We start from the raw sequence: 23,993 nt of genomic DNA on the forward strand, positions 1-23,993 counted from the left end.
CTGTGAGGCAGTAGTGCTAACCACTGTGCCATCACACCACCAATCTAGATGCAAGTTCAACCCCATAACCACCCTTACCACTACCCAGCACCATAAAAACCAATTGGATAGAATTGATCTACATTATCAGTGCCAGTTGGGCTTTCGATAGGTTTTCAGAAGGAAATCATTGCCAGGGGAAGAATAGTCTCCTATATTGCTGGAGAGATTGATTGAACAGCATGGAATATTACTGCCTCATCAGTAGTATTGCTATCCATCACTGTAAATTTGTAGTTTGGCATGTGCCAATATGGCTGTTAGATTTTCTACTGCGATTATGAAATTTGTACTTTTCTCCCTTTCAGCTTATTCAGTGGCAAAGGGGGACTACTGCTGTGGAGCTAAGAGGTGGGGGAAACTTTCAACAAAATCTGCAATAATGTTCCTAGGTGTGCACGATTAGAGATGTCAGAGAAAAGAAATGATCCTGAGGGGAAATTAAGCTTATTATTTTCCGCTTGGAGCATTGCAAATATTTCTGAGGTTTATTCTGCTCAAGGCTGAGTTTTGGCTCAGTTTGTGATTTCACAGGAGTTTGGAAGATGTATGTTTTCCAAGCAGACATCTGATTCAGTGAAATTAATATTCAAATCCACTGTCGTTTTCCACACTATATAGTTACTGCATTGTCTGCCGGGTATTAACCCACTCGAATGAAACCAGACATAAAAATACATTTGCAGGAACCCGTCAGGGTCTCTGGTTCCAAGTGTCGGCCAGATGCTTTTGCAAGTGCACATATTTGTGTGGAAACCGAGCAATTTTACAAATGCTCGACAAAGCAAAAGCCATAAAACTGGAAGTGCTCTCAGGAGAGTCTTAAAAGTTTCACAAATAATTTCTTTGCTCACCAAGAACAAAATATTGATTTCAACAGCGTTCTCCCGAATCTATTCGGAAACTCAGGGCCATTGATACAATGGAAGACACTGAACACACCTTTCTTTTTCCCTGAATACAATGTGGAACGGTATACGATGGGCGGGATTCTTCTTTGGGCAATGCTGAAATCGTGAAGTGTAAACCGATTTGACACCAAATTGCAATTTTCCGTCACCTCAACTGCGTTAATGCGTACTGGAACGCATAGAACATAGAACATAGAACATAGAACATTACAGCGCAGTACAGGCCCTTCGGCCCTCGATGTTGCACCATCCTGTGAAACCCCTCTAAAGTCCCTCTACACTATTCCTTTATCGTCCATATGCCTATCCAATGACCATTTGAATGCGTTTAGTGTTGGCGAGTCCACTACTGTTGCAGGCAGGGCATTCCAAACCCTTACTACTCTCTGAGTAAAGAACCTACCTCTGACATCTGTCCTATATCTATCTCCCCTCAATTTAAAGCTATGTCCCCTCGTGCTGGACATCACCATCCGAGGAAAAAGACTCTCAATGTCCACCCTATCTAATCCTCTGATCATCTTGTATGCCTCAATTAAGTCCCCTCTTAACCTTCTTCTCTCTAACGAAAACAGCCTCAAGTCCTTCAGCCTTTCCTCATATGATCTTCCCTCCATACCAGGCAACATTCTTGTAAATCTCCTCTGTACCCTTTCCAATGCTTCCACATCCTTCCTATAATGTGGCGACCAGAACTGCACACAATACTCTAAATGCGGCCGCACCAGAGTTTTGTACAACTGCAACATGACCTCATGGCTCCGAAACTCAATTCCTCTGCCAATAAAAGCTAACACACCGTACGCCTTCTTAACAACCCTCTCAACCTGGGTGGCAACTTTCAGGGATCTATGGACATGGACACCGAGATCTCTCTGCTCGTCCACACTACCAAGAATCTTACCATTAGCCCAGTACTCTGCCTTCCTGTTATTCCTTCCAAAATGAATCACCTCACACTTTTCTGCATTAAACTCCTTTTGCCGCCTGTCAGCCCAGCTCTGCAGCTTATCTGTATCCCTCTGTAACTTGTAACATCCTTCTGCACTGTCCACAACTCCACCGACTTTAGTGTCATCTGTAAATTTACTCACCCATCCTTCTACGCCCTCCTCCAGTTCATTTATAAAAATGACAAACAGCAACGGCCCCAAAACAGATCCTTGTGGCACACCACTAGTAACTGGACACCAGTCAGAGCATTTCCCATCAACCACCACTCTTTGTCTTCTATCAGCTAGCCAATTTCTGATCCAAACTGCTAAATCACCCTGAATCCCATTGCACGTACAAAAAACACCGTTTGCAGGTCATTAGTGGGCTTGACCTGATATTCTCCGGGACCTCCACGATTCTCAACCTGCGATGGGCCGAATTCCCGGTGGCGCAGTTCACTTGTGCTTTTAAAAATCGTGAAACCGGCATTGTGGCTGATGAGGGAGAGAGAGAGGAAGGACATGGAGAGGCGCATTGGTGGCTGCCGAGCCGGACACTGGCCAGGGCTGAGGTAAAGGGGGGAACAGGCCGAGTGGCCGGGGTGACCTACCACGGGACTGGGGCGGTACCCAGGCACGGCCCGCCATTACCGCAGCCACCTTGCTGCGCACCCCACTGACCACTCACCTTGGCCCCTGGTTCTGCAGAGCAACATCGGGCGTATGGATGGCCCCACCAACTCACCCCGCACCCCACCTTCTGCCACACACCCCCACCCGGCTGCCACCCGCTGGTGACCCACCCAGGGCAACATCTACAGTAGCCCCTATGGGGGCTGCGGAGCATACACCTGGCAAGGGCAGAGCTAGCCGATGCTACCCCTGGCATGAGGGATGGGCGCCAGGGCCAGAAGCCTCCACGATGCTCACCAGCGACGGAGCCAGGGGTATGGGGATGAGGGGGAGGACACACGGTGTCAATCAGTGCCCACAATGCCAATCAGGGTCACCAGTGGACCTGGTGGGCATGAGGTTTTGCACCATGTAAACATGTCGGCCTTTCACCCACTGCAGACAATGGATATTGGAATTCAACCAGCAATGGTGGCCTTCCTGCTGATCGCCACAGCCCTGGGGGATGCCCCACGGCTGTACGAGGAGGAGGAGAAAGCTCCAGTCATGGGGCATGCAGTAGCGGAGCATGCAGCAGCAGAGCATGCCACTGAGGGACAGGTGGCAATCGCTGAGGATGGAGAGCAAGCTGCCCAACTGGCTGAGGAAGAGGAGGATCCGAAGAGGAGCCACATGAGGCCTTGTGAGTCGCGGGACTGCCTGTCATTCGAGGACCTGCCGGACCGGGCATGCTGTCAAAGCCTCCAGCTGAGCAGAGAGACAGTGCAACATATCTGCCAGATCATGGCACACCTGGCACTGCGGGGGTATGGGGGAGGACACCCGCTCCCGGTGGCCATCAAGGTCACTGTCACCCTGAACCTCTACCCGACGGGGCCCTTCCAGTCGCCGAGTGGGGACCTGTCCGGGATCTCACAGACCTCTGTGCACAGGAGCATCCACACAGGCAGAGCAGTACATCCAGTTCCATGTGGACACAAGACCACCAGGATGCTCAGGCAGCAGGGTTCGCTACCATCGCCGACATGCCCCGGGTCCAGGGGGTGATCGACGGGATCCATGTCCCGTCCATGTAAAATACCGTGCTACATACCTGCCGCACTACGGGGTGGGGGCCCTGGGTTGGCAGTAACAGTGGGTCTGGTCCATGGGATGGAGGATGATGACAAACCGCTCTGTGATGAGCACTGGTAACATATGGCAACATCTGACTCCTGCCCACGGCAGCACTTTCCACTCTCCGCCTGGTTGATCCCTATATGCGAGCTGCCATCGAACTCCTGGGGTGGTGTTGGTGGGGATGGGTGGAGGTGTGGAGAACCTGGGCGTCCCCACAACATGCACCTATTCCCTCCCCCCCCTCCTCTGGCCAGCCCAGACCAGCCCACCCCTCACACCCATCTGACAGAGCACCGAGGTAGGTTGTAACAGTGGTAACAGGTGTTTAATGTGAACAAATAGTTACAGATTTATGCCCTAGCCCCTAAAACTAAACTGTGCCCTGCACCTGCGCCAACTTAACTGGTGTCTAACTTTCTGGCTTTACGGGCCCTAATGCTGCATCTAAGAGGTTCCCCAGACAGCATAGCAGGAGTGGAGGCGGCCTGCTGTGACACCTGCCCTGCGACCTGGGTCCCTGTTGGTGGCCATCTTCTGGGGTGACCGAGCCTGTATGGGCCCAGCTTCTGCTTGGGTGTCGTAGGTGGTGTGGTGCCGCCCTGTTCTGCCCGCTGCCCATCAGATGCAGAAGGAGGGAGTTCGAAGTACTTCGGTGTTCAGGAGCCTCCCCTGCAGGATTCATTGGCCCAGGCCTCATCACCCACTCCTCCCTCGGGGTGCCCAAACACCCTTGGGCTACTCCAAGGTGCGCGTGTGCGAGGGGAGGTAGCCCCTGAGGCTTCCCTGCCACTTGGCACAGCAGGTCCTGGAGGCCTGCTCTGGTCTCAACCAGGGTCCACATGCTCGCGGCCATGGAACACAGGGAGTGGACCATCTCCATCTGGGACTGCGTCACATCATGCTGCGACTGTGCCACCACCTTCTGGGTTTGTGTCACAACAGCCAGTGCCTGCGCCATCTCCCTCTGGCATTGGGTCACCTTCCTTAGTGTCGGCGCCGCGTCGGTCAGCTCCTGGGCAACGCCGCTGACATTCAGAGCCATGGCCTGCTGTGACTGGGCCACGCTCAGGAGCGCCGCTGTTACATACAGATAGCTCTGGCACATGGCTGCCTGTCAGATGGCAACCCTGTCCTGGGCCTCGGCCAACGCCTGTGCAGAATGCCTCAGGCCTTGGACATGCTGATCCATAGCCAAAACCGTCGCCCCCCCCCCAATGTCTCCACTGTGGATGCGACCCATGCGGTGTTGGCCTGGGTGGCACGCATGGTCAGTACCACCCCCTGCTCCTGTACGCGGTTGGACTCCTCCAACTGCATCTGTAGGTGCTGGATGCTCGCAGACAACCCCTCATGTAGTCACTGGCTCTGCGACTGTATCTCCACGATTGATGGGACTGTCCGTTCCAGAACCCCAAACCCGTCTGTTTCAGCTAGTTCCTGGGGTCGGCCAGCCCACTGATCGTCTGCCCCCTCGATTGTTCCTACCTCCACCTGATTTACCGGATGAGACCTGTGGTGCCCACCAGATAGTGCCGCAGGAGCTTCTTCACTAATGTGTCCAAGTAAGGTGAGTGTCTCTGGGATGGTGGAGGATGTTGGAGACAGCTGTGATGGGTTAAATATCTCTTTATATGCAGTTTTCCATTGACTATCCCTTATCTGAGCTAATGTCTTCAGAAGTCAAACTTTGTTACCTTCATTTCTTGAGTCTAGCTTTTAGAATGTAAATGCAAAGTACACTCACTTTATGAACCGCTCTTCATATCTTGTCCCATCCTTTCAACCATGATTAACCTATTCAAACCCATTCATGTTCTGTTCAGTGTTGCTAAGCCCATTGACATTTTAAAGTGTTCTGGGCCAGGGTTTAAAATTTCAAAGCATATTATGGAGTTCACCTAACCTTTAACTTTTAGTTGAATTTGGCTAGGATGAGCACAACAGCTGGCCTTTCAGGTGTTATTTAACAGACTTCTTAGGCGCTTTTAATCAAAAAGCAAGTCTTATTCTAAGAACTTAGTTAACATTTGTATAAACACACACAGCAAGATTTTTTAAAATCAATTACAAACACAAAGACCCCAGACAGCTACAGTAATATATGTATAACCCTTAATGAATTCCCCCTTAACTGTTCCAATTCAATAACAAAATCCACGTAAATCTAGAAACCCCTTTTCAAAGGCGTGGCCCAGCACACGGCAGTCTCACTGGTATAAGACTGTTGTTATTGATACTCTGTTCCCCTTTTCAAACAGCAGATTTGAATTCCTTCCAGAAAACAATTATCTCTTTTAAGTTACCAAGCTGTCTGGAACAGCTTTTAAAATGAAGATAGAGAGGCAGGCCAAAAAAACTTCTGTTCTCTGTCTGAGTCCACAGCAGCCAAATGTGAGAGCAAAACCAAAAAAAAACTCCCAGAGCCACAGCCCAGCTCCACCCACACAAATGACATCACTGAAGCCATGTGATAAGACAATAACATTTCTTAAAGGGACACTCACATGACAAAAGGTACTAATTCCATTAACCAAACTGTCCCTGCCTTAAGAACCATACATTTTCCGACAAGCTTTAAAATATATACCCAGCAGCAAATATTCCAATTTCTTGATTTCACTGATATTTTCATGTCACTACTATTTTCCTGACCAATGAATTAGAGAAACTGCTTTGTAATGGAGATATAGCTTTTAACTAAAAATAATAATAAATACAAGTAGACCATACTAGACCATGAGTCTAGAAGTTGATGATAGCAATTTGAAAGCATTTGTACATAATTCCTCTGTTCACTATTTTAACAGTGGCTTTACTCACATAGTAAACAAGCAGAATGGTTCAGCATTATCTTCTGATATCGTTGACGTAAGAAAATATTTATATTTACATCTTCAGGACACTCCAAAAGAATTAATAATTTTTGAACTGCAGTTATAGTTTCTCAGGAGGTAACTGTGGAAGCTAAATTGCACACTGCAAAGACCTTAAAATGAAATGAATGCCCAGTTAATGTGCTGTACTCTTAGCAATGCAGCACTCCTTCAGTACTGCACTGACGTGTTACGGATTTACGAGCTTATAAAACCTGCTCCACAATGAATTAGACCTAACTGTTCCTTAATACCACCTGTCAGCCTTGGCTCTACATCGTTTGATATCCGTGGTTAACAAATGTTTATTGATCTCAGTGTTGAACGCCTCACTTGTCATCATATTCACACCATTATGGGGGGAAAGTTCCAAATTTCAAGTGTCCGTGATATGAAAAAGTGCTTCTTGATTTCACCATGAATAGGCTAATTAAAGATTTATTTTCAATTCCCGTCAATCAAATCACCTCTCAATAATCTGTACTCAAAAGAATGCAAGTCATGCATCTGTCCTCACCCTTTAAACGCTGATATCTTCTCCATTAAGTTGAGTGGGACATGAACCCACAAACTGAAGAAGAGTTATATGACTGAGTCAGGCTAACACCAGAACATAGAGTGCAGAAGGAGGCCATTTGGCCCATCAAGTCTGCACCGACCCACTTAAGCCCTCACTTCCACCCTATCCCCGTAAACCAATAACCCCTCCTAACTTTTTTTGGTCAGTAAGGTCAATTTATCATGGCCAATTCGCCTAACCTGCACGTCTTTGGACTGTGGGAGGAAACCGGAGCACCCGGAGGAAACCAACGCAGACACGGGGAGAACGTGCAGACTACGCACACAGCAGGGAATCGAACCTGGTACCCTGGCGCTGTGAAGCCACAGTGGTAATCACTTGTGCTACCGTACTGCCCAACTAATTCGAAGTGGGTCATATTCAGTGTCCCAGCTTCTATCAACGTGTGGGATCACGATGCCCTGGCAGATCACGTCTGCAGCAAACAATCATCTTTTTCCAATAATTTTTGCCAGTTATTTTTTTTTAATGGATTTGTTCAATTGAGTCTTTGGTACAAGTTGTCCAAAACAGAGCACATTTCTCACAAAATCATTGCTAATTCCTTGAGTCATATAACTGAAACAAACAGTAATGATCCGCATTTTTGAGGGCAGTGATTATTTATGTATCATTGGTGTTGAATACAATGAAATATTTCTTCCTGTCTGAGGGCTGTAGTATATCAAGTCAATTAATTATGCCACCTGCTTAGCGGCCAGCCCATCCAATGGTTATGTGTGACAGCTGGCACTGTTGGAGGAGCACAAACAGACTCACTGGATTCCTGCCAGCAATGCCAGGGAAATTTCAGGTTATCTCATAAATTTCACAGCAGATGCTTCCTTACTCAAAAATGTTGATTTTTTTTTCAAGAAATTTGTGAGGAATATAATTCAACATAGCCATTTCTTTAGCGTTTATGTCAGAGTTTAAAACTTCGGACAGTAACATAAGCAGCAGAACATTACCGGGTCCTTGCTGCCTTCTGTTAAACGTTCCAAAGCTTAATTTATCATCCCACAACAAATATTAAATTTAAAGAAAACTGCAGACAGAAAACATTCTGTTGCCACATTGAAAGTTTTCCATAAAACTGTACAGTGGACTGTCTAGTTTTAACTGCCCTGTAGCAATTCATTGAGATTCAACTGTCTGTCTGGCTTACTCTGGTATCACCCTTGCTTCTGCCTTGGGCTCTCTGTTTACACTTCAGGGCAAAGCTTACACAGTTGACATTTATTATTGACCAAATGCTCTATGTTCTTCAAACATCTTCTTTCGGGGCAGCATGGTAGCACAGTGGTTAGCACTGTTACTTCACAGCGCCAGGATCCCAGGTTCGATTCCCAGCTTGGGTCACTGTCTGTGTGGAGTCTGCACAACATTCTCCCTGCGTCTGCGTGGGTTTCCTCCGGGTGCTCCGGTTTCCTCCACAAGTCCCGAAAGACGTGCTTGTTAGGTGAATTGGACATCCTGAATTCTGTGTACCTGAACAGGCGTCAGAGTGTGGCGACTAGGGGATTTTCACAGTAACTCCATTGCAGTGTTAATGTAAGCCTACTTGTGACAATAAAGATTATTATTATTTCGGCTACAATGGCAGATGTAAAACAAAATCTATGCCATTATTCAAACAAGATCAGAAGAGTTCTTCCAGTTTGGGGCCGACATTTATTTTGCAACCAATACCACCAATAAAAACGCATTAACTGGATGTTTGTCCCATTGATGTCTATGGAACCTGCGTGTGCCATTGTTCTTTCATGGAATGTGTGCACCACTGAGGCCATTGGCTATCATGTTTGCTAAAAATGGCAGCGATTACACTTCAGGAAATAGTTTGTGTGCTGTGAGGTACTTAAGGGCTTGCTGAGAACACGAATGATGCTGTAGCACGCAAGTTCTTTATTTGATTTTGTTTCTTAATTGATTCTGTGAAGTGCCTTGCAATGTTTTGCTAACTTAAAAACACAATGTAAATATGTGGTTGTCTGTCATTGTATACCCAAATGCATTCCATATTGTCATATAACTGAATTGTGTCATGATGTTCAAATTAAAAGGAATCCTCACACAATGCACATAGCAACACTGTATAACTATGGCACATGTCCTGTTTTGCACATATTTTCAGAGTTTCAGGCAAAGATTCCTCATTTGGAGATGGAAAATTAGAGTATTTCTCATGGACTCATAAACGTTTACAGTACAGAAAGTGGCCATTTGGCCCATCATGTCCATGCCAGTCAAAGGTCTGACTACACTGGGCAGCACGGTGGTGCAGTGGTTAGCACTCAAATCCTGGCCCTGGGTCACTATCTGTGTGGAGTTTGCACATTCTCTCCGTGTCTGCGTGGGTTTCACCCCCCACAACCCAAACACCAAGGATTGGCCACGCTAAATTGCCCCTTAATTGGAAAAAAATAATTGGGTACTCTAAATTTTAAAAAGAGCAATCTGACTGCATTCATCCCATTTTCCAGCTCTTGGCCGACGCCCTGGAGGTCACGGCGGCACAAGTAAATATCTGAATGCCTCTTAAATGTAACAAGACTTTCTATATTTTTAAAACATTTTTCCAATTTAGCTCAGCCAATCCATCTACCCTGCACATTTTAAGTTGTGGAGGGTGAGACCCACACAGACACGGGGAGAATGTGCAAACTCCATACGGACAGTGACCCGGTGCCAGGATTGAACCCAGATCCTTGGTGCTGTGAGGCAGCAGTGCTAACCAGTGCACCACCATGCTGCCGAGGTTACTTTCTGACACAACCGCTCTTTCAAGCAGTGAGTTCCAAACTCCCATCACCTTCTGGGTGAAAACGTTTCTCCTCACCTCGCCTCTTAAGCCTTCTACCTCTTACCTTAAATATATATCCCCTGGTTATTGACCCCTCTACTCATAATCCGTTTCATAATCGTATACACCTCTATTAGGTCCCCGGTCAACCTTTGCTGCTCCAAGGAAAACAGCCTCAGCCTATTCCATCTTTCCTCATAGCTCAGTCTCCAGTCCAGTCAGCATCCTGGTAAATCTCCTCTGTATCACCTCGCAACCACTTCCTAAATTAATTATTTTGACTGGACTTTTTATTTGCTCCAGAAACGACAAAGCTCCATTATGCTGTCACTTATTTACATCTATGCAAAGTGTTTTGGAATTTTCATTAACGTAAGGCTGGCTGTTTTAAACAAAACTAGATTGAGAGTGATCACCAAAGTTTACTAAAAGCAGGAGATGGGAGCTCCTTCCAGGAAAACCACCTCACTACTTTCAGCTTGCATTGGCTACAGTGTAAATAAGATTAGCATTGAGCTGGTATTTTGCCACAACTCTCTTTTTGGTAAAGATTAATGGTATGTTTAATGGTAAGACCCTGTCTGCCAGATATGCATCACAGTCTGCAATCGTCGAAGACTCTAAGTAGTCGGGATTCATAACTCTGTAAGAAAAATATCTGCTGCTTGCGATGCTCAAAAGAACAGATAAATATTGGGATGAATCTCCTGAGGAGGGACAATCACGGTTGAATTGTTGCTTCACTCCTATTTTCTTTACTCCCCAAAGCTCTGCATTTCCAGCCCTGAGTTTGAACCAGGCCTCTTCCGAAATGGAGAGTGCACCTTTTCTGAGAGCCCTTTCATGTGGGACTGGATTATCCGGGTCGCCCAGCCATGCCCCTTATTTATCGCACTTGCTTCTGTATTTTGGGAAGTTGGAGAGTTTTGCAGGAAGTCAGAGGCTGGGTTGGGTGTGTCAGTGCAGAGTCAGCAGGGTGCCCTGGGGGGGTCAGTTGTATATTTACCCAGGAGTTAAACATGTTTTATTCCTCTCTAATGTTCTCTACGTAGCTATCCAGGTCAGTGAGTCAGAACCATCCCAAGTCTCCAAAACTAACTCAGAACTGGAGACTTTTTTTTTAGGTTTCTGGATGCAGGGGAATTGCCCGTCGGACATTGAAACCCTCCAGGTAATTCCCACAAAGTCCTTGTATTGGGACTTACAAGATGTCCCCCAGCCCAGTCCATTTCCAGGTGACGCCTGGTCTCTGACCACCTGAGGTCCGGAAGATTTGAGCCATTGGATACAAAGTCTGATGGTCAAGCTTACGATTGCCACGAAACACGGAAAAGATGAGGGGGGTTTTCCCCTAGTTATCCAGCTCACCATCAGGCGCCTGTCATGCTTCATTAAAGTTCCGCCCGCTATGGTGTTTCAATTATCTGCAATGCTCGTACAATGGAGTTGACAACAATTGAAGGAAGTTATCAATCACTGATTGCTTTCACAATCTACTTGGCTCCAGGTCTAGATTGTACTTTGCCTTCTAATTTTCCTCTACTATTCCTGTAATAGAGGCCTCTTATTCGTGCAAATGCACATATTTGTATTATAATTATGCATTTCTGATATGATTTAGTACTCACTGTAATTGAGAACTCTTAACAGTGCAATAGAGTAGCACAAGGTGATCTTTGCAATGCATCCCAATATTTTAATAAACAGTGATGCGAGATAAGGTATAAGTTTCATTGTAACCACGTTCCACATTCATTCTGGAGTGTGCATTCGCAAAGGGGAAAGGGATGAGGGTCAGAGTAAAATTTATAACTGATAAGCCTTATTATTACAAACTATCAGATAAGGAAAAGCAGGGAGGCACCAAAATGCTTGACTAAGTAGGGGAAACTCCAGAAAAACTCCAGGGAATCAAAGTATTCCTTGACGGGGAATGCATACAGATCAGAGATAATTGAATAATGTTATGTTGTTGTGATATGGGTCAAACCAGAAGCAATTTGATAGCCTTAACACAATGCAGCAGAGGGAAGCATTCAACAGCCCAATAAAATGTATTTGCAAACTAGAAAAGAAATACACTTGTGTTTCACTGATTATTGCACATTCATTTGATATGATCAAGTTTAAAGCTAAAAACTATAAATTTTGAGGATTTTAGAAGCTCAAATGCCAACATTGTAAACATTTCTGAGGTGAGTAATAGAATTGCAAAGTTAGACATCAAGGGCAACTCATTAAAGTGACAGAAGAGGTGAGATGGCTGCAGAAATAAGGGCCCCGAAGAAACTATTTCCAATGGAATGTTTTCTTAAAGACCAGATAGTTCCTCTGAGGAATAAATTGGTGGAAATATTGGTGAGAATGAGGGAATAGCAGATGTGTTAAATGGATACTTTGTCAGATTTCACAGATAGAGACTCAAATTCCAGATCCAGCCAGAACGGGCCAAGAATCATTTCACATTTACAGAGGTTAATAAATCCGCATGTTGGGAAGAAACAACGGTCTCTTGACCAGATGACATTCATCTTAGAATTCGAATGAAATGGGATAGGCTCTGGATCATATTTTTAGGAGCTCCATTGGTTCTGGAGCTGTACTTTTTTTTTGTTCACAGGATGTTGGCTAGGCCAACATTTTTATTACCCATCCCTAATTGCCCTTGAGAAAGTGATGGTGAGCCACATTCTTGCCGTCATTGTGGTGCAGGTATACCCAAAGTACTGAGAGGTTTTGACCCAAAGTGAAGGAATGTGTGAAATTGAGGGAAATTTAGTGTTACTGGTGTTCCCATTGGCCTGCTGCCCTGGCCCACTAGAGGTTGTGGGTTTGGAAGGTCTGTGAAATTAGTTTCTGCTGTGCATATGGTTGACACTGTTGCAACTGTGCGCCAGTGGAGGAGGGACTGTATGTTTAAGGTGGTGGGTGGGATCTCGACCAGGTGGGCTGCTTTGTCTTGGATGGCGTCGAGCCTCTTGAGTGCATTCATCCAGCCAAGTGGAGAGTATTCCAATGAGATCTGCAGACGGGTAGCCCTGGTGAAATCCAAACTAAGCATCGGGGAGTAGGTTATTGGCAAGTAAGTGCCGCTTGGTAGCACTGTCAATGGCACCTTCCATCGCTTCTGTTATAATATTGTCCAGGCTGGTGGGAGAAAAATGGACCAAGTTTGACTTATCCCTTATTATACCTGGGCAATTTGTAACTTTGTTGGGTTGTAGATATACTGGAATAGCTAGGCTAGAGTTGTGGTCAGTCCTGGGACTCTGAATCTTCAGCACTACAGCTGGGATGGTTCCTGCACCTATAGCCATTTCTATATCCATTGCACTCAGCCATTTCTTGTTATCAAGTGAAGCGAATTGTATTGGCTGAAGACTGGTATTTGTGATAATGGGGATTTCAAGAGGATGCCTGATTATTGGAGGATAATGTACCTATTACTGGTTAGATTACAGTTTGGAAAAGCACCCTACCCCACGGTACAAGAAACACAGAATGGACTTCTCGCTAAAGTAGTTTAACAATAATTTGACTGGAGTTCTAAGAGAGCTGTTGCTGTATTAAAAAAAGCAGCTGTACAAACCTTTGGGACAAGGACCAAACACGTTTGTCACAATGTGTGATTGCAGCATATCGGATTAAACGGCAAATCCCTTCCTCCTTCTATCTCTCCCTTCGCCCCTGTGTCTGCTGACACCTGAAATTTGAAAACATGGCAGGTTCAGTCTTAGTTGCTGAAGCTTCTCAAGTCTCAAAGGTTGGTAAAGGATAATTACTAAACTGCAACAAAAAAAACATTCCCTCAGAGGTCCAAATCCACCAACGAGCCGTAGTTGAAAATCAGTGTTTTGCACAAATGGACGTGCGGCGTCTCCTTCATCTCACGTAGATGGAAGATTGTAGGACACAAGGAAGATAAGGAGCTCATGGTTTACATTCAACCCATAGTTTGCTTCTTAGATACCTGCATTTTACTGAACACCATCTTTCTTACAGCCCTGAAAACACCATGAAGACTTCATCTGTCGAGTGAAATAGTCTACGTAAGGGCTGAGAATTATCAGGTGAAGACTCTTTCAGCATTACTTTCAAACATCAGAAAAAAACAACTCAACCTTTTTGAAGGGTGTCACTTTGGTTTCCACCCCAGCATGTTAAAAGAAATAGTTGTGGAAACTGAAAACACTTTAGCCATTGTCCTCAAAAGGACTCTTGATTCAGGAATCCTTTGAATTGGAGTTTGGGTGAGAGAGGGCAAAAAGTATTGATCTACTACAGTCTAATGGTTATTAGAATCCATCACTAGTGTCAGGGCGAGCAAGCACTTGGCCAAATATGATCTGATCAGAGCCAGCATGAATTTATAACAGGGAAGTCATGGCTCACAGTCTAGTTGGATTTTTGAGGAGGTCACAAAAGGGGGAGATAAAAGAGTGTCTTTGGATATTATTTCTATTGGGCTGGTTTCTCCAGCCTTCCAGCCGTGTGTTTCCCAATGGCAGGAGGCGGCATGCAGTTTGCTGGTGACAGGATGCTCTGCACATGCTGCTGTTAATGGGATTTCCCATTGAAGCCACCCTATCCCATTGGAAAACCCGTAGGCGGGAGTACACTGCTGGTGGGAGTTCATGGAATTAGAGGCAACCTTTTTGACATGGATAGAGAATTGACTGGGAGAAGGAGACACAGAGTAAGGGTAATGGTTATGTGCCCTAGTTTCAGCAAGTTTGTTAGCACTTACTAAACAGAGGCAGATTAAATTGGCTCAAATTGGCTGAAGGATGGCGGGCGGTTGTGTACGGTGTGCTAACCCGAGCCACACAACTGGTAGAAAGCCCAAAACTCTGCTTCAAGAATTCTTGCCAGCACGACATGAAGGACCGAGACATTGATTAATGCCACCAGGAGTCATGAGCTGAGAACACACCACTTGCATCACCACGATGACCAGAGAGAGTGGGAATTCCCATTGATTCCACCTCATGCTGCCGGGAAGCCCATAGCGGGGCTGCGCTGTTGGCGGGACAGAGAAGATCCCATTGGTGTGAACAGCTGGTTGATTTCGCTACATCAAAGAGAGGTAAGAACATTCTAAGCACTGTGTGCATTCCAATCACTCAAATGTATGATTTCACTGCACTTATCTCTCTTTGATGTGGTCAATGTTTACAAACATTGGTGTTTCACCACTTAGGCCACTGAACCGTGAAGGGAGATGAACGGATCAAAGCTGCAGATGGTTTGTAGAAGCTGTCAATCACAGACCACGACGAGAAAGATATGAATATCTTGCAGCTAATGGATCTGTGTGAACAAGTCGCAGGTGACAGCTGCTGTCCTTGCAGGAATGGACACTTGGAGCTGCAAGGTAAGTGTTACAGCTGTAAATACTCATGCTGCCGCTCTCTGGCTACCTGCAGCGGTCGCGCTATACAACATGAAGCCTGCCATGCACGGACCCAATCCGCCATCTGTGACCCTACAGTCCAGCCCCTGGCCACCCCCTGGCAATCCCCCACTGTTCACAGCCGTCACGCTGGGTTCCCATATGTCTGAGACCACACGTGTCCTGTGCCATCAGGGTCTCGGCCCATCGGGGGCGGTGTATCATGGGTGGGCCAGTCGGTGACGCATCAAACCTGCGCCAGCCCCGATTTTGGCTTCGGAGCCCATTCTCTGCCTGATCACCGAACCCAATTTTGGTTTTGGGCAATGGAGAATCCCACCCATAATCTCTCGAACAGAGAATCGTGCCCCACATCTTTCCAATTTATAATCTTCTTTCAATATTCAAAAATTTCTGAATTGTGACAGGAATTGTTATGAAAAGTGAATGCATTTATCTGGTTATTTCACTGACCTTTACTTCGCGTCACTGAAATAATTTTTTTAAATCAGCCATTCAGTGTAAGTGGGGTTGTAATATTGCAAAAAATTAAAATATAAGGCCATTTATCAATCTGATGTGTCATGGTGATTCGCTTCAGACTTGTGTTATAACCCGCACAGGTCTCACAGGATAGGGATAATCCCCTATCCTGGGGAGTTTGCAGAATACGAGCTCCCCCGATAAGGGGGCGAGGGACCCTTAACACAGTTCATGTGCCTTAGTATAAATAGAGTCAGCCAATCGGGCACCGACTGGAGAAGACCCAGTAGGGAACTACTGGAGCTGTACATAACAGTTAACGTGTTAAACAAATTAGTTTGTTTTTCTCTACAACTCGGTGTGGACTTCTTTCATTGCCCTTTACAAAACTGGGAAAGATAAAGGAAAGTTCAAGATGTGCTTTTTGGCAGTTAAAAAGCAAGCAAATTGTCAGTTACAGCAAAGGATTCATGATATAGCACTGCAGGCTCATGTGACTGGGAAACCTCTTTCCCCAGCTAAAACTTCAAGCCATTGTTAGGTCAGCAATATTTAATGCGGTCGTGGCTCCACCTTAGGGAAAAATTGGCAAGTGTTTCACTTGAATGAAAGCTCCTCATTAAATAATTATGTATACGCTGACCTAGTTCTGTACGCTTGCTCAGAGCGGAGGAGCCCTGGAAGAAGGCAGTCATTACAGCGGCCACCTTACTGACCACCCACCCTGGCTCCTGGTCCTACACAGTGACACCGGCTGTATGGGTGCGCCGCCCCACCCAACCGGCAGCCACCCACCGGGGGACCACCGAGGGCCACGCCGACGGCAGCCCCAGCGGGCAGAACAGGGCAGCACCACGCCACCCGGGATGCCCTTTCCTCCGGTCCGCCAACAGAGTCCAGTGCCCTCTGCCCGGGCATGGTGAGGGGGCCACAGGTCTGGTGGTCCCCCTCCGGCCTTCTCCCGCTCCCGGAGGTTGTGCGCGGCCTTCTCCTGGGGTGGGCGCAAACACAGACAACGGCACTTAGACAGTCCGGCGCATGCAGCCCAGGGATTGAGTAGATGATGACCTCAGTGGCCAGGGCACCCGGCCATGGCGGCTGGCATGCGTTCAGGCATGTGGAGCAGGGTGGGGGTTTGGCCGTCCCCCAGGGGGTGGGTCTGGGTGACGTGTGTGTGGGGGGTTGGTGCCAGGGGCACAGTGCTGCCTACTCACCCTCGCCACCCTGAGGAGGTCGTGCAGTTTCTTCCTGCACTGGATGCCAGTTCGGACGGTGGTGGCATGGCGCTGGCCACGTCTGCCACCTGCTCTCAGGCACGGCAAAAGGGGGGTGCCTGACGGCCTTCCTTTCGGGCCGGGGTACAAGGTCATCCTTCTCTCTCCTCCACGACGTCCAGGAGGGTGTCCAGCTCAGCATCCCTGAACCGTGGCGCTGCTCTCCTTCCAGCCATTGGCTGGGACGGTGTGTGTGAGGGGAAGGACCATTTAAGTGCGGCTCCAGCGTGTGAGCCTCATGTGTGGCAACATGGACCCGGCGAATCCGGCACTGTTTTGCTTGGAACTGATTGCATTCCCGTGGCGCTGGTGCTAGCCCATTTAGAGTTGCTGAATCGGTGCACCTGTTGCGCTGTTTTTGCTGTGGTAAAACACCACTGTTTCCACGCCGGCGTCAGCACTTATTCTCAAAATCGGAAAATCCAGCCCAAGGTTTTCAAAATTTCTGAACAACTTTCCATATCACGGCATTCAGATAGCTCTTGTGAGTTTATAAACTGCTGGCTGGATTCTCCCTTCCTGAGACAAGTATTGACAGGGGTGCAGGATTCGTGGAGTTCCAAGACAACAAAACTGACGCCGCACCAGGACCCATTCTGCTACTGTTAAGGGGCTAGCACTGGCGCCACGTGGAACACAATCAATTCCAATGAGGAACAGTGCCGGATTTGCCAGATTCACGATTGACACTCAGGAGGCTGACAAGTTGCAGCCGCATATACACACCTCACTCCCCACACACACCATCCCAGCCAACAAGATGGCAGCAAGGAGAGCAGCAACATGCTTCAGAGATGCCGAGCTGGAGACCCTCCTGGAAACCATGGAGAGGCGGGCCACCCTGTATCCCTCCGCCATTTGCCATACCTGGACGCTGGTGACAGAGGCGATCAGCACCATCAGTAACACCATCCGGACCGTCTTGTAGTGCAGGAAAACCTGCATAACCTCCTCAGGGCAGCCAGGGTCAGTAGGCCCCTGGCACCAACCCCTGTCCCACCCCCCCCCCCCCCGCAACCCCACCCTACCCCACCAAGAGGGCAGCTGAACCCTAGCCGTGCACCACATGCCAGGACCCATACCGGCGGCCATGGATGAGTGCCCTGGCCCCTAAAGCCACCAGATACCCACCCCGTGTGCGAGAAGCGTTGGACTGTCTAACACTGTTATTGTGTGTTCCCCCACCCCAGGAGAAGGCCACAGATAACTGCCAGGAGCGGGAGCAAACTGGAGGGGGACTGCCGGACCTGGCAGAGCAGCAGGCCCTGGACGTGGTCAGCGGCCCGGAGTGATGTGTTATGTACTCTGGGATAACACAGGCTGCAACTGGATGTAGCTTTAACCAAAAGATACTCCAGACCTTGAAGTTAGTTCAATCTGATTTATTGAGCCAGTAGCACAGTTAGCACAGTTCTCTGTGAGTTCGACTCTCTGCTAACCTAAGTGTGGTTACTCTGTCTGACTGAACCAGACTAGCTCTTAGCCACGTGCTGGAGGTGTGATACTGTACATACACCCTGACTCACTCTGTAGATGTTCATCAGTGGATAGAGGTGGAGTGTGAGTGCCTCATGCCTTTTATAGTGAGATACCACCCCTGAGTGTCCTGTCTGCTCATTGGTCACGTCCTGTTCTCTGTGTTCATTATCTGCATGTCTGCATATCATGACACGGGGGAAAGGGGGAAATCTGGGATGGAGGTCGGCCGTGGACGAGGAAGTGAGACCCTGTTGAGTTCCAGTTCCCCGTGACACATGTGTCAACCCCCTCAAAACCACCCCCACCACCCTCACCCCCACCCCCCTCACCCCCCTGACCCCCACCCCCAAACCATTCTTACCCACACTCCATGCCCCTATTGCACTTATTCCCAACCTCACCCCGACCCTCAATCCCACCCTCACCCCCACCCTCACCCCCACCCTCACCCTCACTCCCACCCTCACCCCCCACCTTCACCCCACCCTCACTCTCATCCCCACACCATCCTCACCCCTGTTAACCCCACTCCCCTCTGGCCAGCGATCTAATAGTGTGTCCTATCTTGTGTCTTGCACAACCTGCTAGTGATGGGGCAGATCCATCTGATGTCCCCCACCCCCAGCCAGTACCACAACCTGAGCCCCCCCCACACTGTGCCGACCAGCGATGAGGAAACAGACGGGAACCATATTATGCCTGTGACCCAAGACGCTCCGGAGCTCAAGTCCAGGGGATGACACTGATTCCCCATCACAACTGTCTCCAACACTCTCCATCATCCCAGAGACTATCACCTCGGTTGGGCACCTTAATGAAGAGGCTCCTGGGACACTATTTGGTGCGCACCACACAGCTGCTCCAGTACATCAGGTGGAGATAGGAACTCCTGAGGGGGTAGATAGTTGAAGGGTAGGCTGACCCGAGGGACCAGCAGCCACCCAGATGGGTTTCTGACTTCTGGAACGGACAGTCCCATTGATTGTGGAGATGCAGTCACAGAGCCAGGGACTACATGAGGGGTTGTCGGCAAGCATCCAGCACCTGCAGGTGCAGTGGAGGAGTCCAATCTCATGCAGAGCAGGAGGTGGTGCCAAACATGCGTGCCACCCAGGCCAACAGCACACGAGTGGCATCCGTGGTGCAGGCGCTGGTCAAGGCGCTGGACAGGCAGCCACATGCAGGAGCCACCTGGAAATTGCAGCGGCCCAGTCACAGCGGTCCATGGCTGAGATGGTGGGCAGCATTGCCCAGGCTCTGGCCGACGTGGCACAGACACAGAGGGAGGTGGCCCAGTCCCAGAGGGAGATGGCGCAGTCACTGGCTGATGTAACACAGACCCAGAAGGTGGTGGCACAGTCACAGCGTGATGTGGTGTAGTCCCAGATGGAGATGGTCCACTCCCTGTGCTCCATGACCATGAGCATACAGACCCTGGTCAAGACCAGAACGGGCCTCCAGGTAGCGCCAGGTAGTGGGGATGCCTCAGGGGATATCTCTACTCGCACGCCCGTCTCATGGACTCCCACCCTCCTGTCCCTGGTGTATCTGGTGGGCAGCGGGCAGAACAAGGTTGCACTATGTCACCTGGGACACCCGAACAGCAGCCAGGCCCATCCAGGCCTGGTTGCCCCCGAAGACAGCCGCCAAAGGGGACCCAGGTCACAGGGTGGGAATCACAGCTGGCCACCTCCACTCTTGATATACCATCTGGGGATCCACCTAGGTGTAACATTCGGGCCTACAAGGCCAGAAAGCTAGACACCAGTTCCATTGGCACGGGTGCATGGCACAGGGGTTAGGGCGCGTATGTATTTATTGGTTCACATTAAACACGTTTCCACACTGTTACAACCAGCCTTGGTGCTCTGTCGGATGAGTGTGAGGGGTGGGCTAGTCTGAGCTGGCCAGAGAGGGGGTGGGGCAGGTGGGGGTGTTGTGATGGAACTGGGTGGACATGGTGTGAGGGCTCGGCTCCCCCCCCCCCCCGACTGTCCCCACCATTGCCACTGTGATGGACTGGCCAGCTCGCATGCAGGGATCACCCAGGTGGAAGGTGCTACCGTGGGCAGAAGTCAGACATTGTCAAACGATGCGGAGCAGCAGAGCACATCCCAGAGCGAGTTGTCATCCTCCTCCATCCCATTGACCAGACCCGCTGTTACTGCCAACCCAGATCGCCGCACCCCCGTAGCACGGCAGGTATGTATCACAGAGGGGGGTGAAAATGAAAATCGCTTATTGTCACAAGTTGGCTTCAAATGAAGTTACTGTGAAAATCCCCTAGTCACATTATTCTGGAGCCTGTTCGGGGAGGCTGGTACAGGAATTGAACCGTGCTGTTGGCCTGCCTCGGTCAGCTTTAAAAGCCAGCTATTTAGCCCAGTGTGCTAAACCAGCCCCTTGCAGGTGTGGGAGTGGCTGGCAGGGGGAGGGGGGCAGATTGTGGGGGTGGGATGTGGGATCCGTGCTCCCACCCCCCCCAGTCAGTGAACCCGAAGATGATCAGAGCGTCTCGTGCTCCAACGCATACATCATGCGGCCTCCCGTGCCTGCCTAGGCCCCATGTCCTGCCCACCCTCCCCCTCTGCCGCATCCTCCTCGTCGGACGAGGATTACTTTTCCTCCTCCTCCCCCCCCGTTTGAGGGGTGTGCACATCGAATATGTCAGGAATCTTCAGGAAGAAGGTGCTGCGCACACTGCCTGGGTATCGGGTGCAGAGATGAATGCACCTGATGGTCACATATCAGTTGCCCATTCATCGAGTGGAACCCCTTTCATAGAACTTACAGTGCAGAAGGAGGCCATTCGGCCCATCGAGTCTGCACCGGCTCTTGGAAAGAGCACCCTACCCAAGGTCAACACCTCCACCCTATCCCCATAACCCACTAACCCTACCCAACACTAAGGGCAATTTTGGACACTAAGGGCAATTTATCATGGCCAATCCACCTAACCTGCACATCTTTGCACTGTGGGAGGAAACCGGAGCACCGGGAGGAAACCCACGCACACATGGGGAGGATGTGCAGACTCCGTAATGACAGTGACCCAAGCCGGAATCGAACCAGGGACCCTGGAGCTGTGAAGCAATTGTGCTATCCACAATGCTACCGTGCTGCCCTTCAGTTTGTGTAAAGTAGCCTGTTAGCTGCAGGTTCTCGTAGGGCAACATGCATCCCGTCGATCACCTCCTGGACCAGGGGCATCCCACCGATGGCGGCGAGCCCCACGGCCCGGGCATCCTGGTGGGCTCGGTCCACATTGAAGTGGATGTATTGAGTCGCCTGGGCATATAGGGCCTCAGTGAGGGCACGGATACACCTGTGCACCGAGGGCTGTGCGATCCTGGACAGGACTCCACTCAGCGCCTGGAAAGACCCCGTTGCGGAAAGATTCAGGGCAACCTTCACCTTGACGGCCACCGGGATCGGTTGTCCTCCCCATACTCCCGCGTTCGCACTGTCTCCCTGATCTTTGACGGTACGACCGGTCCGGCACGTCCTCGAATGACAGATGCTGCCGGTACACGCAAGGCCCCATGCAGTGCCTCCTTGGCACCTCCTCCTCCTCCTCGACCTGTTGGGCGATTGGCTCTCCATCCTGGGCATCTACCTCCTGTTCCTCTGGGTCACACTCCACTGCTGCAGCTTCCTCCTCCTCCTCGAGCAACTCCAGCTCATACAGCCACAATGCATCCCCGACTAACAGGAAGGTCACTATTGCTGGCTGAATTCCAATATCAAAGAACAAAGATCAATACAGCACAGGAACAGGCCCTTCGGCCCTCCAAGCCTGTACCGGTCATGATACCAATCTTTGCCAAAACCCTCAGCACTTCCTTGTACCGTATCTATACCCAGCCTCTCCATGTGTTTGTTAAGATGCCTTTTGAATGTCGTTAATGTATCCATTGTCTGCAGAGATGAAAGGCCGACATGTTAGCATGGTGCATACCCCCCCACCAAACTAGGTCCAATGGGCTACATGGTGGTACCAGTTGGCACTGCGAGCTCTGCCCCCACATGTCTCCGCCCCGTCCCCCCCACCTCCGAACACCTGGTCCCGTAGGTGGCTAGCGCACCGTGGGGGCTTCTGGCCCTAGCGCAGTCCCTGATGCTGGGTAATGTTTTCTGGCACAGCCCCCACCAGGCGTCCCCTTTAGGGTTTACTTTTGATGTTGCCCTGGGTGGGCCACCAGTGGGTGGCAGACGGTTGTGTGGTGGAGAGTGTAATGGAGGGATGAGTGTGGTAGTACCCATACAGCCAGTGTCACTCGCAGAACAAGAGGCCAAGGTGGGAGGTCAGTGGGCTGTGCAAGCCACGCGGCAATGACAGTCCATGACAGGACACCATCCCAGTTCCGTGGAAGGTTACCCCAACCACTCACTCAGCCTGTTTCCCTGTCACCACCCCCCCTTCCCCATCCCTGGTAGGGCCCACCCCACCCCAGACAGCCTGGCCAGTGTCCGGCATGGCAGCCCACAGTCGCACCTCTCCGTGTTCTACCTCCTCTCTCTCCCTCTTCAGCCATGACGCTGGTTTCACAATTTTTAAATGCACAAGCTAACCCCGCCATCAGGAACTCGGCCAATCGGAAACAGAGAATTGCAGAGGCCCTAGAGAATACTCGGTCTGTTGCCAATTGGCACCAATAATGTTGCCAATTAATAATGATGCTCTTTAGAGTCGCCAGGTATCACATGATACCACCACAAGTCTTTACCGGGCATCGATCAAAGGACTACACAACCTGTTAGTCAGTTCAAGTTCAAAAATGGTTTATTTACACACAAGGATTACTTCGACATGCAACACAAAACACTACAAGTTAAACTACACCTAACAACTACAATAACCTATACTTAACTTCAGGGCAACCGGCTCTATGCAGATGGACAAGGCCTTTGTCCGGATCTTGCATGGCTGGGTGGAAGAATTGGCTCTGTTTCTGCTGGGCTCATCCATCTGGTAGCGATCATTGGTCTTGAACTTGTCTGTCTGGTCGTTATGCTGCAATTGGGTTGGCATAGGCCGGATCCAAGAGAGACCGAGCACATGGCTGTGTCTCTTCTTATCTCTCTCGGATTTCGTGTTCTTCGGGGTGGTCCTTAACTTGGACCCAATAATTCGATAGGCTTCAATCACTGCCTTCGATTTTGGCCAATAAAGGGCAGGGTGCCTTGATGGCTGGGCGTGACCTTAGCGGTCATTGATTTTGGCTGTTTGGGCTCCCTGAGTAAAGGGATTGGCGCCGATCAGTCTGTGGCTGCATCGGTATCTTGAGTGCAGTCCTATTGTTCTGGGGAAATGGGCCATTAGAATGCAAACGAGCGGGGGTTTCGATCGCGTCTAGCTATCTGGGTTGCAAATACACACACAAGCTCTGAGTCTGTCTGAGTCCTGGGTTGGCCATAATTCCCATGGTGGGTGGCCATCTAAGATGGCTGCAGGTCAGGCCTGTCAATGACATGCAGGCGGTGTTTACT

Source organism: Scyliorhinus canicula, chromosome 2, assembly GCF_902713615.1.
Source record: "Scyliorhinus canicula chromosome 2, sScyCan1.1, whole genome shotgun sequence".
Taxonomy (NCBI): Eukaryota; Metazoa; Chordata; class Chondrichthyes; order Carcharhiniformes; family Scyliorhinidae; genus Scyliorhinus; species Scyliorhinus canicula.